Source organism: Panthera leo, chromosome C2 (assembly GCF_018350215.1).
Source record: "Panthera leo isolate Ple1 chromosome C2, P.leo_Ple1_pat1.1, whole genome shotgun sequence".
NCBI classification, from domain to species: domain Eukaryota; kingdom Metazoa; phylum Chordata; class Mammalia; order Carnivora; family Felidae; genus Panthera; species Panthera leo.
Window position 1 is genome coordinate 101,149,858 of NC_056687.1, and position 18,002 is coordinate 101,167,859.

The window sequence follows — 18,002 nt, forward strand, 5'->3', positions numbered from 1 at the left end:
AGAGACCAGGGTTGGGCCAAATGGGATTCCAGTCATATACCCTCTGGTAGTAGAACAAAGTACCAAAATTATGGAACATTTTTTGTGTTGATTCCCCAAAAGGAGAAATACGGAAAATATTATGTAGTTATGGAGTAACTATATCAAAAGGACCCAAAGAGTTAACAACTAAGTGGGATGAGGAACGAAGATAAACAATGTAAATAACTCCAGAATCAAAAACACTGCCATAAATTAGTTCATAAGCTGTCTAGCTCCTGCTACAAATATATGGTTTTTCCTGATTAAAAGGCTTAATGTTGGAGCACATACTTATTATAACTAATATAGTTTTTATTTAAAGGAAGAAGTATTAATAATACAAGACATTTATATTACACCTAGAACATGTAAAACCTTACAAATCAAATAGAGAAAATTCAACAAGTATAGATATTGTATAGTTACTTGGTCCTTCATTTGGGTTTTTCCTGGTCTTTTTGCCAAAAACTGTAACCATTTTATGTAATTCTCAACAGATTAGCAGTAATAATACCAGTAGATTGAACCTACTCATACATGAGAGTAACTCTTTCCATACCAGTTCTATTAATTTCTTATTTTATAAGACATTTTTTAAAAAAGGAACAGACAGTAGTTTTTTCCTTAGATCTTGAAAATTTTCTAAAGAAAATTATCCTCTGAAAAAGTTTCCATTTCTGTTTCATCTTCAGCATATCTTATCTAATTTTTAATTTTTCTCCTTAAATTTGGTTTATTTTCCAAAAATAAACACATCTTACCTCCTTTTGATTTGGCATAGCTTGGCAACTTAACTCTGTTGTTGTTTAAGAAGCAAATATATTTTTAAAGTAATTTTTAAATATATGATGTTTTCCCATCATGTTTTAAGTAGGAAAAAAGTAGATTTATTTAGAGCAATAATCTGTATTTAAATTAATTATTTTCAACTTCACAAAGAAGAATATAGTCGTTGAAGCTGTTTTACTATGATAGAATTTATCAGTAAAAGGAGCCATAAAGATCAACTGAATGAATATTAATTAATCAAATAATGTTTGTAAAAAAAATGTTTGTCAGTTAAAAAATAGGTCATGATTAGCATTAAATTTTACTTGGCTCTTTTTATTAATTTCCAGGATTCCATAATGACTTTTTCCTGAAAAAACAAATGATTTTTAATTTTTGAGATATGATTCATTCAGCAACTTTTCAGTAACCATAGAAATCAATAAGCCAGCTAGTTAATTGTACAAAATGACTTTTTGATGGATTTTTTTTTTTTATTTCCCAACTAGGGAATAGTTGTGCTGCATATTCTGAGTATTGATAGTTTTATTGGTGCTACAATTAACCAATATTTTAATCTTTTTTAATGAGGCATAGGGAGGGTACAGCCTGTTGCCTTGTTAATCGAGATCAATGTTCTGGAAAAAGTGAGAACTAATAGGAACATTCAGTACTGCTTTCCTCATATCCTAAAATATTAAGACTAACAACATGTTGAAATACAATGTCAAACAATTAAATCAGAGAAAAACATATGAAAAAGCAAATAAGAATACTGAAGAAATTACCAAAACTAAAAACTGTAGAAACTATCCATGGATTATTTTTTTGAAATAAGATACCATATCATTTATCAGCTCAACTGTAACAATAGTCCAATGTGTTTTGATCATCTGTAATGGTGTAGGAAAAGGACTGGCAAAGGTTAAAATAAATATTTTCCAGAAGCCTCAGCCTTTGTAATGCTGAAAACATGCTCAGGAATCCCCTGACTCTAAATTTTGGATGTTAAGACAGCAGACCCATTACAACAGACAGCCTTTATATAATAAAATTTCTATGCTTTCAGTAACTTGAAAATGACCTTGCTTACTAGCTCTACTGAAATCCAGTCATTATTTTTCCCTGCTCCTACACTCACACTTCCAATCTTCATTCCTACATTGAAATAGGTACCAAATCCCTCCTCTCAAATCCTTCCACTTCTTCCTGTCTCCATAGCTAATACCCAGGTTCAGGCCACCATAACCTCTCAGACTTATAAATGAATATTTGTATCAGACTCTTAATCCATGTCCTGGTGTCCAATCTAACAAATACTCTAAAATACAAATGTGATAATGTCACTACTGCTTAAAATTCAGTAGACACTTCAGTACCATTGCTTTTTGGGTAAGTTCTAAAGCATCTTAAGATGGCCCAGGAATCTTATAATCTGATCTCAACTGATGCATGGAACTACTTCACCTCCCACATACACTGATTTGACTACACTGATGTTAGGGACTCTGTTTTCTTATTTATTTATTTATTTTTTCTGGGTTTTTGTTTGTTTTGATTTTTTTGTTTTGTTTTTGTTTTTTATGTATTCACTGGACCAAACTCAGAACTTTTAATTCAGTTAGAACTCAATAAATATTTAGTGAATAAAGCCTGAGCAAATGATAAGCTCCTTAACCATAAACCTTGTGCAAGGAAGGAGGATGACATAATCCTCAATTCACACTGCATAGTTGTCTGAATGAGTCCATACATTTTTCTTCTCAAAACTCCTACAAACATTTCTCTCCTCAATGCATAGAAAGATGCATCGAAATAAACAGCTCTTTCCCTAAATGATTGGCAGATGCTGTAAAGGGATGCTAAGGTCAGCAGAGGATGACTGACCTGTTTCCATTTTGCCTAGTTCAGATAATACGGATAGTAATTAAGGAGGAATTAGGTTCTATATTCAAAAGCCCTCTACTGTCTTAATGCTTCTCAAATAAAAAGGTGATTTCAAAAGAGCAATTCCAGTAAACACTGTCATCAAATATTCTTTTTAAAGAAAATATTTACAATTTTTATTTTGCTTTATTTTAAGTAGCTCCTCTGTGGCCACAAAGGTTGACATTCAATACACACCTAATGAGATATAATTTTCTTCTCAGTAAGAAATATTTTTAAAATTCCTGGTCTACAACCTGTTTGATTTTTGAGGCTACTTGAAAATGTCTTTATTATTCTTGGTAAACTCCTCAGTCATACTTCCAAAAATAAATCACTCTAGTTGGGGTTCTACTCAACCTTATAGCCTTCCTTTTCAGTGCAAAGAAGAAAAAGACAGACTTCTACCTCAGGTAACAATTCAGCCTATCAAGTGTACGTGGTTCAGCATCCCAATTACCTCCTCTTAGAAACAAATTGATATAAATGAGCCCTTGTTTTAGTCTTCTTTGGTCCCAAGGAAGGAGAGGTTACTTGTCCTAAACAAATGTAATCCTTCTACATTGATCTCAATTCCTTCCCCACTGCATTTCCTCTGGATCTTGCCTGTCAATCATCATAACATCTATATCGTCAGCTTCCCTTCTCTACTGCTCCTTGGCCTCCACTTATAACAGGCTTATATCTTGCTCTTTGCATTCTCATGGTGTTCTCATTTGGAGATTAGTGTGCTCTTCCAAACTCATCCAGGTTGCTGACAGAATTCAGTTCCTTGCTGCCTATTGGTCAAGGCTACTCTCACCTTCTAGAGGCTACCCGCACTTCTTGTCATTAACTCCTTCCATCCTTAAGGCCAGAAATGAAGAATGTCTCGTGTTGCGTTACCCATCATATTTTAATTACCTCTCCAGAAGGATCTTAGCCTCTTTCCTTATGAATTCAGTTAGTTACATTGAGAATACTCTATCTTAAAATCAACTGAGTTGGGACCCTAATAGCTTATTTAGATATGCAAAATTCCTTCATAGCACCCTGTTAGTATTTGATTGACTAACTGGGTGGTGTTTATATACCAAGGATGGGAATCTTGGGGGATATCTTCAGATTCTGCCTACCATACGCATTTTATTTTACACTTTCCCCATTTTGGGCTTACTTAGCTATTTGTTTTACATGTTTTGCAAAATAGTCTATGGATTATTGCCTGTTTTTGTTTTTTTGTGCTTTTAGTTGGGGAGGGGCAGTGGGAAAGGGAGAATCTTAAGCAGGCTCCACTCCCAGCTGGGAGTCTGAGGTGGGGCTGGATCTCAGAACTGTGAGGTCATGACCTGAGCTGCAATCAAGAATTGGATGCTTTACTGATTGAGCCACCCAGGTGCTCAATTTTTGAGATTGTCTTTTTGCCTTCTTTCAGCAACAGGAATGCTATATCTCCTTAACAAAAACAATGATGGCAGCAAAGAGTTTACTCAGTCTAGCTCCATTAAGACTTATTTTGTCTAAATTTTGTCAGGTTTGTGTACATAGGCTGTGAACAAAAGGTTTACATGTTTTTACCTTTTAGTATGTCTCCAAAAATATTTTAGAATAAAATAGAAATAATTTACTGGTTGTTCTTTAAAAATATCACTTTAGATGATTGTTCAGATTTAAAATAGGCTTTTATATAGTAATATTTTTATGTAACACCACACTAATATTGCTAATTAAACACCAAAGATATATAAGTGAATTTTACAGTTTTAGGAATTGGGCTCACTAAGCTGATATGATTTTGAATGCCTGACAAAGCATTATTTTTACTAAGGAATTAAAACTTGCGTATCACCATAGACATTCTCATCTCTGACTCTCTGATGTTATAATTAACTGCTCTCAGTCTTAAAGTGCTGAGATATTAGAAGAACATCACAAACCAAATAAATGGAAAGACATTTTAATAGCCCTTGTCTCTGGTGAGGCCTATCGTCTTGATGTAAGATTGGCCTTATCCTGCTGTGCGAGACGCAGAAGATCTTTCTTTAGGTTCAATGATGGTTCAGTGGCCTGCTGTGATTTCCCCCAAGTCAATAGTTGTCATCCAGTCTGTTGACTATCATTTGAGATAATAAATCTTGATCTGTGCCATAGTAGAAGTCAATATCCACTTAAGTTAAGAAAATCACAGTGTTTTCTTTTATTGTAAACCAAGAATTGCCTAGACCTGGCTTGACCTAATCAACTAATCTATCTCCTGTGGTGAAAGCCACTCTAACAAGCCTTGATTGGGTGAAAAGAATACTATAGACAGTCACTAAAATGTCAGGATGCTGTGATTTACCTTTCAAAATACTGTTTCCAATTTAGATGTGGAGATTCTTACAATGAAAGTTACAAACTCAGATTTACTGGCTTTACTATTGTCTATCACTTGTGTGAAGCAAAGTATTTACTTATTTACTAGTATTTGCATTTACCTTTAAAAATATAATTGCACTTAGGTATAACTTTTAATAATTGTTTCATATTTTATTGAATACATAGCCATCAGCATATTTAAAGCCTCACCTTTCTGAGAAACAATTTTCCCATCTGCAAATTAGTACTAATAATTATACTGTTACTGTGAAAGTGAAATATATTATTTCTTTTTTTTTAATGTTTATTTATTTTTGAGAGAGAGAGAGAGACAGAGCGTGAATAGGGGAGGAGCAGAGAGATAGGAAGACAGAATCAGAAGCAGGCTCCAAGCTCTGAGCTGTCCGCACAGAGTCTGACGTGGGGCTCTAACTCACAAGCCTCGAGATCATGACCTGAGCTGAAGTCAGCCGCCCAATCGACTGAGCCACCCAGGAGACCCTGAAATATATTATTTCTAAGTAATTTCTGGCATAGAACTCTATAAGAGGCACATCATAAACACAGATGTTTGGTTTCTTTTTTTAATCTGGTTTGGAGTCCTCATTGACTTACTGTGCACAAATAGAATTGAGACTGGTAGTATCCCTTACCTGACATTCCAGATAGACTAATACTGAGGATATCATGTCAAAGTATTTTCCGGATATCCATCATCTCATTAATCACTAATTCCAAAGTAGCCAAGGACTAATAATGAGCATCTCATATCGAAGTATTTTCTGGTATCTATCATCTCATCGATCACTAATTCCAAACTAGCCAAGGAGTGATTTATCCTTTTTTCCTTTTGTTTAAACTATCTCATTTTAGACATTTTCATATGTTCTGGCCACAGATATTTTTGTTTCTCTAATCGTTGTAATATATTTAAACTTTTACTCTGCCCTAGGGATTCCTCTCCCCTGATCCCCATCTTCCATTTCATACATTCAAGCCAGAGCAATATTTCAAAAACACAAAAATCTAGGTTTTCATAGAAAATTGTAGCTGCATAAATCTATCATCTCCCCACTCACAAAAGACACATATATCAAGCAAAGATAATAAATTACCGGTACTTACAGTTATATTGATAGTAGGAAAATAGTCCAGAGAGCACTCCAGACATGGATTAGGTGGAAATTGCACAGAAAATAGGAGGATTTGTTAAGCATGATACTATGAGTGTTGGGATCCATATTAAATTATCTGCAGAAAAAAAGTCCCACATTATATAAGTAAATATTTGGAATAGATATAATATCTAGAGGTTCAGATATTGGCAACTAGGGAATCAAAAGGAAGGGACTATGTTTGAAATACAGGAAAGGCACTCCTTCTAGGGAACTGAGTTGACATGAAAAGAGAAAGTGTCCTTTGCAGGTTTGATGGTAAAAGAAAAGAAGGAATCAAAAGGTGAAAATGAAGAATCTAGCATAAAGAAAATAAAAAATAAGATCACAGAAATCAGAAAACATACAAATTCAACACCTCAAAATGGCACAATTAAAGAAACTGCACTTCACTTTGCCAACAAAAGAGAGCACTCTTTAATAATAAATAATAAATTAATAATAAATTAATTAAATAATTAATATAATTAACAACCATACTAATAATCTTATTGCTGTTAGTTTGGAAAATACTGCCTGTCTCCAACACTTTTTGATCACATCTTTACTTCTTCAGTGGACCACAACGTTCCAGGACAATCTTGTATTTTTCCTGCCCAAACCCAGGAATTAGCCACTTCTCCCAAGATAAAAATTATCCCTGAAGAGGAATCAAGAGTAGAGAAAAAGTGAAACAATAATACTGCAACTTAAATTATATACCTTTAAACAGCCATTTACAGATAGGCAAAAATACTTCAAATCAGAAATTCAAAAACTCAGAAAGGCATGTAAAAAAAGAAAAAAAAAAGCTTAATGTAGATTGAGTTAAATAAATTTGAAAAAAAAATAAAAAGAACAAAATCAAATCATAAATAGACACTAACTTACAAGTTTCTTAAGAGATAATAGGTCAGACTATTATAAAAAGAATTATAAAAAGAAAAAAAATGAAATTAAGAAGTATAAGATGTCATACAGAAGGGGACAGATAATGCAGGGTAAAATATGTATATATATCATGTATATATGTATATACATGATATATATGTATATATATATACATATTTTAGCTTGCATTATACATATATGTATATATATCAGATATATATACATACATATATGTATGTATATCAGATATACATATATATATAAGATATATATATATCTTATATCTGGAGTACCTAATAAAAATATTTTAAAAAGTACTGCCTATCTCCAAATTGGCTCAGATGATCAACTCTCAGACCTATACTAGCTGAGCTATAAGATATTAAAGATAAAAATTAAATCCTTTGTCTTGGGCTCCAGGTAAAATAGATTGTCTATTGAGAAAAAGAATAACAGTTTAGCCTCAATTTTCTCTTCAGCAAGGCATGAGAATATAAACATTTTTAGGAAACTCAGTGAAAAAACATGGAAATGAAGGATGTTATACTCACTAAACTCTTCTTCAAGTATCAAGATTAGAAACTATGTTTTTAAGCATGTATGAATCCAGGAAAAACTATATTCATGATTCCTTCCTGAAGACAAGAAGAAATGATTCACTAACCAGAAGAGAGGGGACAATTTGGCAAAAGGACTGAATATGGAGGGGTAAATATGCTTGAAGGTAGATCTAACACTAAAACAACAGGTAAACAAACTTTTAAAAATATCATGTAAATTTTATGTTCTGTCATATATTAGAACATAAATTCCATGAAGAATTAAGAAAATGAGAGCAGAGAAAAGGAAAAAAAAGAAGAGATTGATGTAGTAGTACTAAATGAAATTCAAAATATATCATTTAAAAGTGACAAAACATGTAAAGTTTAAGAAAAGTAAAAGAAGACTAGAGCTTTATAACAGGTATTATTATAAATATAACTAGTATATATACTAAAACCTTCCTAAATACCATTCCCCCTTTTTTTCTTTACAGCCAATGTACAAACACTGCACTTCTCAAAACAAAATGGCACAGAACCCATTTTGATAGATCTCCTACTGAACAAATCTGAAACATCTTGCTTATTAAAACTAAAAAATGTTAACACATTGCAACTAATTTAATGAAATATGAAGTCATGAGTCCATAAATGTATATGTTTGTAAATAAATAAATAGAGGATAAGGAAAAACTCATCCTTCAAGTAGGATGCTAAAGAAAATATGATATAATATAATATAATATAATATAATATAATATATATAATATATTAATATTATATATAATATAATATATTAATTATAATATTATATATAATATTAATATATTATAATATATATTATATAACATATAATATATATAATATATAGTATATATTATATAATATATATTATATATTATATAATATATAATATATAACATATAACATATATAATATATACTATATATTATATAATATATACTATATATTATATAATATATAATATATATAATATAATATATATAATATATAACATATAATATATAACATATAATATATAACATATAATATATATAATATATAACATATAATATATATAACATATAATATATTATATATTATATATAACATATAATATATATAACATATAACATATATGTTATATATATTATATATAATATATAACATATTATGGTGGAAAGCAACATATTTATACAGTCTCAAAGTATTCCTACAAGTGACTTATAAATAATAAAAGAAAAACAGTAACTTTATAGTGGAGAAGCATGTATCAAAGTGAGTTATCACCACTAATTGGAAAAAATCAACATCACATGACTCCACACATGCACTGGGAAGAATACAGTATTGCATCTGTGGAATTCCAACAACAGACCCTAAATCAAGCTTGATTCTATAAATTTCTGTCTTATATTCTTTTTAAAAAAATGTCAGTATCAAGGTTATATTGGTAAATCCCTGTAAGGAAGCTCATGAAAGACAAAGAACAATTAACTGTTCCACATTAAACTACAGAGACATGTCAAATAAATGTAATAATGTGTAATACATGATCTTGAAGTGAAAATTTCATGTATTTTTTAAAGAGCAGTATTAGAACATATGGAAAAATTTAATTAAGGTCTGCAAATTAGGTAATGGTAAGACATCAGATCGGGAAATTTTTATCATTATTCCATGGTTATACAAAAGAATCTGTTCTTATGAAATACACCAAAGTTTGAGGGGTAAAGGGGCATCATTTTTATAACTTTCTCTAAAATTGTTCAAAAAAATAGTATGAGTTATATATAGAGAGAATTTCAAAGCAGACGAGAAAAATGTTAACTGGGGAATTCTAGTGAAGGTTATAAGGGGATTCTTTGTATGCTGTCCTCCTTATTCTTAGGAGGTGCATATGGAAGTATTTAGAGATTTAGCACATAAAAGTTAAATGTCAAAATGTTTGATATACTTTAAAATGATTCTGAGAAAAGGAAGATGTGTAGGTGCTGCCTGGGTGACACATGTGGTTGAGCGTCAGACTCTTGATTTTGGCTCAGGTTGATCCCAGGGTCGTGGGATTGAGCCCCACATCAGGCTCAGTGCTGAGCGTGGAGACTACTTGAGATTCTCTCCCTCTCTCCCTCTGCCCCTGTCCTCTTTTTCTCTCTTTCTAAAACAAAACAAACAAACACACAAACAAAAAGTGGGGAGAGGGGCACCTGGGTGGCTCAGTCAGTGAAGCATCCAACTCTTGATTTTGGCTCAGGTCATGATCCCAGGGTCATGCGATTGAGTCCCACGTGGGTTCTCGCTTCCTCTCTGTACCTTCCCTTGCTCATGTGCTCTCTCTCTCTCTCTCTCTCTCTCAAAAAATAGTAAACTTAAAAAAATTAAATGAAATCTAAAAAAAAGATGCATACATATATATGTATGTATGTAAATATGTTACATATACATATATTTTTATATGCATATACAAATAAATACATACTAGAAACAAATACATAAATGACAGAAAATTAGTGTGGCCAAATATGAATAAGTAGTAAATCCTGGTAAGAAATATAGAAATATATAGTGTTTATTGCATTAAACTTTAAAAATTTCTGTGTGTTTGAAATTTTTTTCAAATTAAAGATTAAAGAAATGAAATTTATCAACTTTAGGATTTGTCCAAATCCCCTTAGTAGTTTTTTATGGCCTTCAGGGTCTGCATAGCCTCCACACACTGCTACCTGTCATTCTAATTTTAGGTTTGAAGTCACCTCCTGTAAGGAACTCCGTCTTGACCTTAAACATGATTAGCTACCTTTCTGGTGTGGTCCCACACATACTTTTTTTTTTTTTTTTTTTTTTTTTTTACATTTGAATAGCTCAACAGATGAACAATTGATAGGTAAATCAATAAATGGATAGATAGATGAATAATTGATAGGAGATAGGGAAAAAAGGAGAGGGTGAGAGAGATATTGCCTTTATGTTTCTTCTAGCAAACTGCTTCAGATCAAAAAGGTATTAGCAAATAATTTTATAGGTGAATAAACCTATTTATGCAATATGTGTATATATACATATAAATAAATGTAAAATGGTTGAATATCATCTAAACTATTGGTGATATTATATAATTTTTATGTAAGTAAATCTTAGAGTTCTTGCAGACATGGCTCAAGGGACCACTCACAGTGTGAACTAGATGTAAGAGAAATTTTAGGAGACCAAATATAAAGATTTCCATATCCCAGCCCATATTTTACTGATTTTTTTTATTTTTAGGTTTTATATATTAATACTCCTAACAAGACTTCATTTGAAAAAAAAAATCTTCCATGGCTAAAACAAACAAATTTCTTTGCATTTCAGTAACTTTCTTCTCTACAATGGTGAAGTAAAACACACAATATTCATTGAGCCTTTAATATACAGCCATATTCATATACTTCATGTAATTCATTAGCCAGATTCCTGACTCAAATTCACAGCAATTGAAACAGCAGTATCTAAGGCAATAGGTGACAGGAAGAGTCTCCAAACCTTTAGGAAACACAGAACTCCTATTCTAAAAAAGTAGACCACTGACTCATTCTCCTACTTGACCAGGAAGAGCTGACACAGTGTATAATAGCTGCTAGTCGCTTTGAATAAGAAAATAAATTAGAGGTGCAGTATTGAGTAGAAAGATTGTAACTAGCTTTTGGCAGAAATTTAAGGGGGGGGGGGGGAGAAGCAATTTCCTGGAAAAGGAAAGGAAGAAATGGAACCGATTTTATATATAAAGCTAAATAGTTAAGTGATAATAAAACAGTTTATAACAAGAGAATGAAAGTATCTCAGTGGGTTGAAAAGGAGAATAAAAACAAGTCACCAGAAAGAGTGAGGAAGAGGCATTCCTTGTAACAAGGTGAGGAATATGAGGGAGCAGAGACAAGGAAATTTTTTACTTCTGAATATTCAGTCTAAAAAGCATATATAAAAGTATATTTACATATTTTATTATTTATGGTTTTAAGTAGCATTTATATATATTTTCTTATTTGATGTCTATACCAGTATAGACAGGTGAGGCAGATAAAGACATTATCCTTATTTTTCACAGAAGGAAATAATTAAGATGCTATATACTACATTTAAAAAGATACCTTAGTTGAGAAACAGTAAGACATCTTATACACAACTATTATTCAGAAAGCCAGTGGTCAAGGCAGGGCCAAAATTAGTCCAAATCTCCAAACCATGAGGGTAGAAAGACTGTTAGGACTCATGAGCTCATACACAAAAGATTAGAAAACTGAAATTAGAGGGGTGCCTGGGTGGCTCAGTTGGTTAAGCATCAGACTCTTGATTTTGGCTTAGCTCAAAATCTCATGGTTTCATGAGTTCAATCCCCAGGACGGGGTCTGTGCTGGCAGCACAGAGCCTGCTTGGGATTCTCTGTCTCCTGGTCTCTCTGCCCCTCCCCAACTCGCACTATCTCTTTCTCAAAACAAGTAAATAAACTTGAAAGGAAGAAAGAAAGAAAGAAAGAAAGAAAGAAAGAAAGAAAGAAAGAAAGAAAGAAAGAAAGAAAGAAAGGAAACTGACAGAGACAGAGGGGGTTAAAAAAGTCTAGTTAAGAATAAATGGGGGTCTGAAACAAAATAAAGGGAGATGTCAGAGTAACTGTAGAAATAGACATTTTGGAATTTTCCTAATTGAGTAAACGAGCAGACATTGAGAAAAGAAACAATATGAAGTCTTGGTTGTGCAGAAAAGAAAGGATATTGGTTCTATATTTGATATGCTGAATTTGAGTTTCTCTTCTGGAATAGATTTCAGTGCTTTTGAGGAACAGGAGTGACAGTATTGGACGTTCATACATAGCTTTGTAGTTAAAAGTAAAGTTTAAGAGTTGGAATTCTAGAGCCAGCCTGCTTGGCTCAAATACCAGCACCATGACTTCCATGTTTTGTGCAAGTCTCAATTGCTCAGTGCATGTTTCCCTATATGTATAATGGGCTAATAAAAGTATCTTTTGTAGACTAGTGTCTGATACACAGTAAGTGTTAAATATTAATAGCTATTATTTGTAGGGCTTATTTGGCTGAAACACAGGGTTTTACAAATGACAAGTGAAATTTTGGAAAATAAGAATTAGTAACAAAGAATGCAGAAAAAAAAAAAAAAACATTGAGGTAGCAGTGGGAAAGAAAAAACTAAATTCAGACCATTCCTTGTGGTCTCATGAAAAAGAAATATTAATAACAAAAACTCAGCTTTAAAATTATGGGAGGGGAGCCTTGGTGGTTCAGTTGATTAAGCACCTGGCTCTTGATTTCGGCTCAGGTCATGATCTCCTCATGAAATCCAGCTGGGCATGGAGCCTGCTTAAAATTCTCTCTCTCCCTCTCTCTCTCTGTCCCACCCTTGCTTGTGGGAGCTCTGTCTCAAAATAAAAAAATAAACAAACAAGTAATAAATAAAATTATTGGAAATAACTATATTTTCAGGTCTGACAAGAAGGAAAATAATGTTGATATTAAAATGAACCATACTGTTGAGTAGCTTCTCACAAGTGGAGAGGGTTCCATAGGACAGAATCCAAGGAAGATGGCTGGAGGTAAAGAAATGTGAGAAAAGAAAGGAGAGAGCTATGTGAGCATTAAAGTAGTGGAAAGTAGAGGAGGGTAAGAGAGATACAATAATGATATCAGTAATCATTTTTGAAATGTGCCTACCACTTTAACACTCCTCTGACCTCTAGGGTCTAGAGGGATTCTTATGTGAAACAATAGTGGTCTCCTGAAGAGGATACTGATAAACTAAGAAGAGGCATATGTTCCACAATATGCAGTTGTTGGTTTTTCTTTCAGATGAACATAGTCAATATGTTCAAAAACAAGGCTTTAAATTAACTGAAAAACTCTAAGTTTCTCCAGCTGATAAATTTCAATATAATACAACATAACTCTATTTAGCCTTGCTACAATAACCTTCATTAAATTAAAACAACGGTGATGGCAGAGTGGGAATGAAGAACCCAAATTGCTTCTGATATTTGAACCATGAGATTTTACTTTTTAAAGGATCGGTAGTAATTGCTAAAGGCATTTTGGAAAATTGTATGACCTTTAGATTACATTTGTTAAGACCTCTATTTCTTTCAGGCAATCTTTGTAACCCCACTAACCTGAGTTCACGCCTCAGTGAGTTACAGATAGAGTACACCAGGTGGAGTTGTCACACAAAGAATATTTTACTTGCAGCAAATGAGGAGATCACAAGGAATAACTTCCAAAGCTGTGACTCCCTGAACAGGGTTGAGCAGGTTCTTTTTATTTAGGTTTTAGGATGAATATTCAGAAAGGTAAGCTTTGTCATCGCATTTAAAGGCAAACAGAAGGCTACACTGATGTACTTAAAAAACGCGCCTATAGGGGGCGCCTGGGTAGCACAGTCGGTCACGCATTAAGCATCCCACTGGAATTCTGCTCAGGGTTTGTAAGATCCACCTGTTTTGGGTTCTGTGCTGACAAAACAGAGCCTGCTTGGGATTCTCTCTCTCCGTCTCTCTCTCTGCCCCTCCTCCTCTTTCTCTCTCTCTCTCTCTCTCTCTCTCTCTCAAAATAAATATATAAACATTAAAAAAAAACATGCCTACACATGCATATTATGTTATGTTAATGAAACTGGTGTTCCTCTGTGGGCAGAGACTTTATAAGCAGAGATAACTGTTGAACTAGGGGAAGGAGCTATGAGCACTCTCTGAGAGTTGGTATAAACTGGATGGGGGCATGGCCTCCTTATCTTTGGTGAGGAATGCAGGGTTTTGCTTACTTTTGAAACAGCACTAGTTTTACCAATGATTTACTGTGTTATGGTTAGGTAATTTCTTGGTAGAGACTGGTAGAGACTCTTAGTCTTTGCATTCCCTTGGTTCCCTTATAATCCTAAACTACTGAAGTTTTTTTCATTTCTTGAAATTCTGACACCTCCTGGAAAGTTCTGCAAGCAATGTGCCTGGACAAGTAGAGTTCTTAGGACATAGATCACAGAAAACAGCTGGTGGGGAGCCAAAAAATGACTTCACTTGTGTCATGAAAGCTGTGTCTCCTCTTTGTTTTTCTGGGGACCCCTAACTTGTTCTGCTTATATCATCTGTACAACAAGGTTGAAGTGTTCAGTTATGTTTGGGCATCACAGACAGTTATTTTCTATATAATGACAAAATAAAAACTTATGCCAAAAAAAACGAAACAATGCAACTGAGAATGCTGAAACTCTAAGACATTTTGACTATTCACAAGATACAAATGATAGGAAGAGTTCTTGGAAATATGTAAATTTCCATAACAAGTCAAAACCATCAAAATACAATTATAATACAGAATTTTAAGATATTGGAAAATTAACATATCTACTCTTAGCCCCTGACCTGAAAAACAGCATTTCACTCTCATATTACCTCCAGGATGAGGATATCCACCTGTCCATACAAAACAACTCTAGAAATCAATGGAATTACAAATTGCAGCCAACTCACCCACAGACCACGGAATAAGAAGTAAAAAGGGTTTCAGGAATTTGCAAGATGATACGACAATACAGACAAGGATTCAACTGAAGTTATGCATTAGCTGGAGAGTATTAGTTTGTCTCATAAAATATTTCAATCACAACATTTGAAGAGAAAATTTCAAAGCTACATATAAAATATGATGTTAAATGTCACTGTAATTTTATAAAACATTTAAACAAAATAACCTATGTGCTATTATTTTAAACTTACTAGTTTCTTACTTATCCAAAGTTGAGAGACAAGATTTGATTTAGCCAATATGATGCTCTAAGATTCCCCAATCTCCAGTATTTTTATGTTTCTATGAAATGTGCAACGGCAATAAAGGCTATATTGAAGACAATTTAATTATGTTTTCGGCTTTCGAGACTACCAGCATTCAAAAGCATTATTTTCTATAGCCATGCCCTCTAGTTCCACTGAGGACTAGGGTGATCCGCTTGTCCATGAAATGACTAAGACTCTGTTACCATTTTTGTTAATGTTGAGATTTTTTTTTAATTCACATATAATAAAATTGAAGTGTGTGTGTGTGTGTGTGTGTGTGTGTACAGTTCTACACATTTAACACATTATAAACTTAGGACCCACTACTATAGTAGTAATACAGAAAGGCTCTTTCAACCCAAACCACTGCCTTTTACTGTGTCTTCGTAGTCCCACCTTCCCCTCACCCCAACTTCTGGCAAACAGTAATCTTTCCTCTATTACAATAAATTAAAAAAAAGTTTTGTCCTTTAGAAAACATCATAAAAGTCAGGTTGTAAAGTATGTAACCTTTTCAGATCAGCTTGTTTCACTCAGCATAATACCCTTGAGATTCAACTCAGTTTTTTTTTTGTGTGTGTGTGTTCATCAATATTTCAGTTGTTTTGGGGCCAAACAGAATTTTATCGTAAGGATGTTTCACCCATGGGTCTTGCATTTGAAAAGTGTTTGCTTTGATTTCTGAGTTGGGAAATTTTGAATAGGGTCATTATATAAATGGATGTATAGGTTCTTGTGAAAATTTAAGTTTTCAGTTTTGTTTGGTAAATACCTAAAATTGACATCATGGAGTCATATGGTAAGTTTAAGCTTCATTTTATTAGAGAATGCCAAACTGTTTTCCAGAGTGGCTGTGCCATTTTGTATTTTCACTAGTAAGAGGGGAAAGTTTCAGTTGTTCCACATTTTTGACAGCATTTGGTATTAATTGTATTTCTTCTTTTATCCCTTCCAATAGATAGGGAGTAACAATATATTATTGTTTGTTTACATTTTTTTAATGTTTATTTATTTTGAGAGATAGAGGCAGAGCATGAGTGGGAAGGGGTAGAGAGAGAGGGAGACAAGACACAGAACCCAAAGCAGGTTCCAGACTCGAGCTGTCAGCACAGAGCCTGACGCAGGGTTCAAACCCATGAACAGTGAGGTCATGACCTGAGCCGAAGCTGGATGCTTAACCCACTGAGCCACCCAGGTGCCCCAGCAATTCACTATTGTTTGAATTTGCATTACCTAATGGCTGATAATGTGGATAATATTTTCATATTATTAATTAATATATCATGTTATTGATATTAATACCTTTTTAGTGAAGCATCCATTCTTTTGCCCATAAATTGGGTTATTCTCTTACTGTTGAGTGTTGAAAGTTCCTTATGCATTTTGGATAAAAATCCTTTGTCACACCTGTTCTTTGCCAAGTGTTTTCTCCCAGGCTGTGGCTGGTCTTTTCATTCTTTACCTGTGTTTTATGCGGAGCAAACATTCTTTAATTTTGATGAAGTCCAATTTATGTTGTGCTTTTATGAATATCATTCGATTATGAGTGTACTTTTGGTGTCATGTCTAACAACTCTCAGCCTAAGCCCAGGTCACAAATATTTTCATAAGTTTTCTTCCAAAGTCTTTATAGTTACACATTTTACATTTAGACTTATGACCCATTTTTTGAATCATTTTCTGTAAGGTGTGAAGTTTAGGTCAAGACCTGTATTTCTGGAAGTGAATATCAATTAAAAAAAAAAAAAACCCTTTTCATTTAATCACTTTGTACCTTTGTGAAAGCTCAATTCACTGTATTTGTGTGGGTCTATTTCTGGACTCTCTCTTCTCTATTCCATCAGTCTATGTGAGTCTAATCGGTCACTTAAAATCAGATGCTGATTTTAGGAAATTTATTCTTTTTTTCAAAATTTTTTTTGGCTATTCTAATTCCTTTGCTTTTCATATAACTTAAAATCAGCTTGTCTATATCTAAAATTTTCTGCTAGAATTTTGATGGTGTTAAATCTGTATGTCAATTGGACAGGATTGTAATCTTTACCATCTGAGTCTTCCAATCCAAGAACACAGTAATTTGATAGTTTTTAAAGCAACTTTTTATTTTATATAATAAATCTATACAGCATGTAAATATTAATTGTTATATATATCATACTAGCAATTACTAACAAATTTGATAGCAAATTTAAGAGTGGATCAAAACTACATGTATTCATGGGGCACCTGGGTGGCTCAGTCCGTTAAGTGTCTGACTTCAGCTCATGTCATGATCTCCCGGTTCATAAGTTTGAGCCCCGCATTGGGCTCTGTGCTGAGTCCTTGGAACTCGCTTCAGATTCTGTGTGGTCTCTCTCTGCTCCTCCCAGGCTCATGCTCTGTCTCTCTCTCTCAAAAATAAATATTTTTAAAATAATTTTTTAATGTTTATTTATTTTTGAGAGGGAGAGAGAGAGAGAGAGACAGAACGTGAGCAGGGGAGGGACAGAGAGAAGGGGAGACACAGAATCCAAAGTAGGCTCTATGCTCTTAGCTGTCAGCACAGAGCCTGAT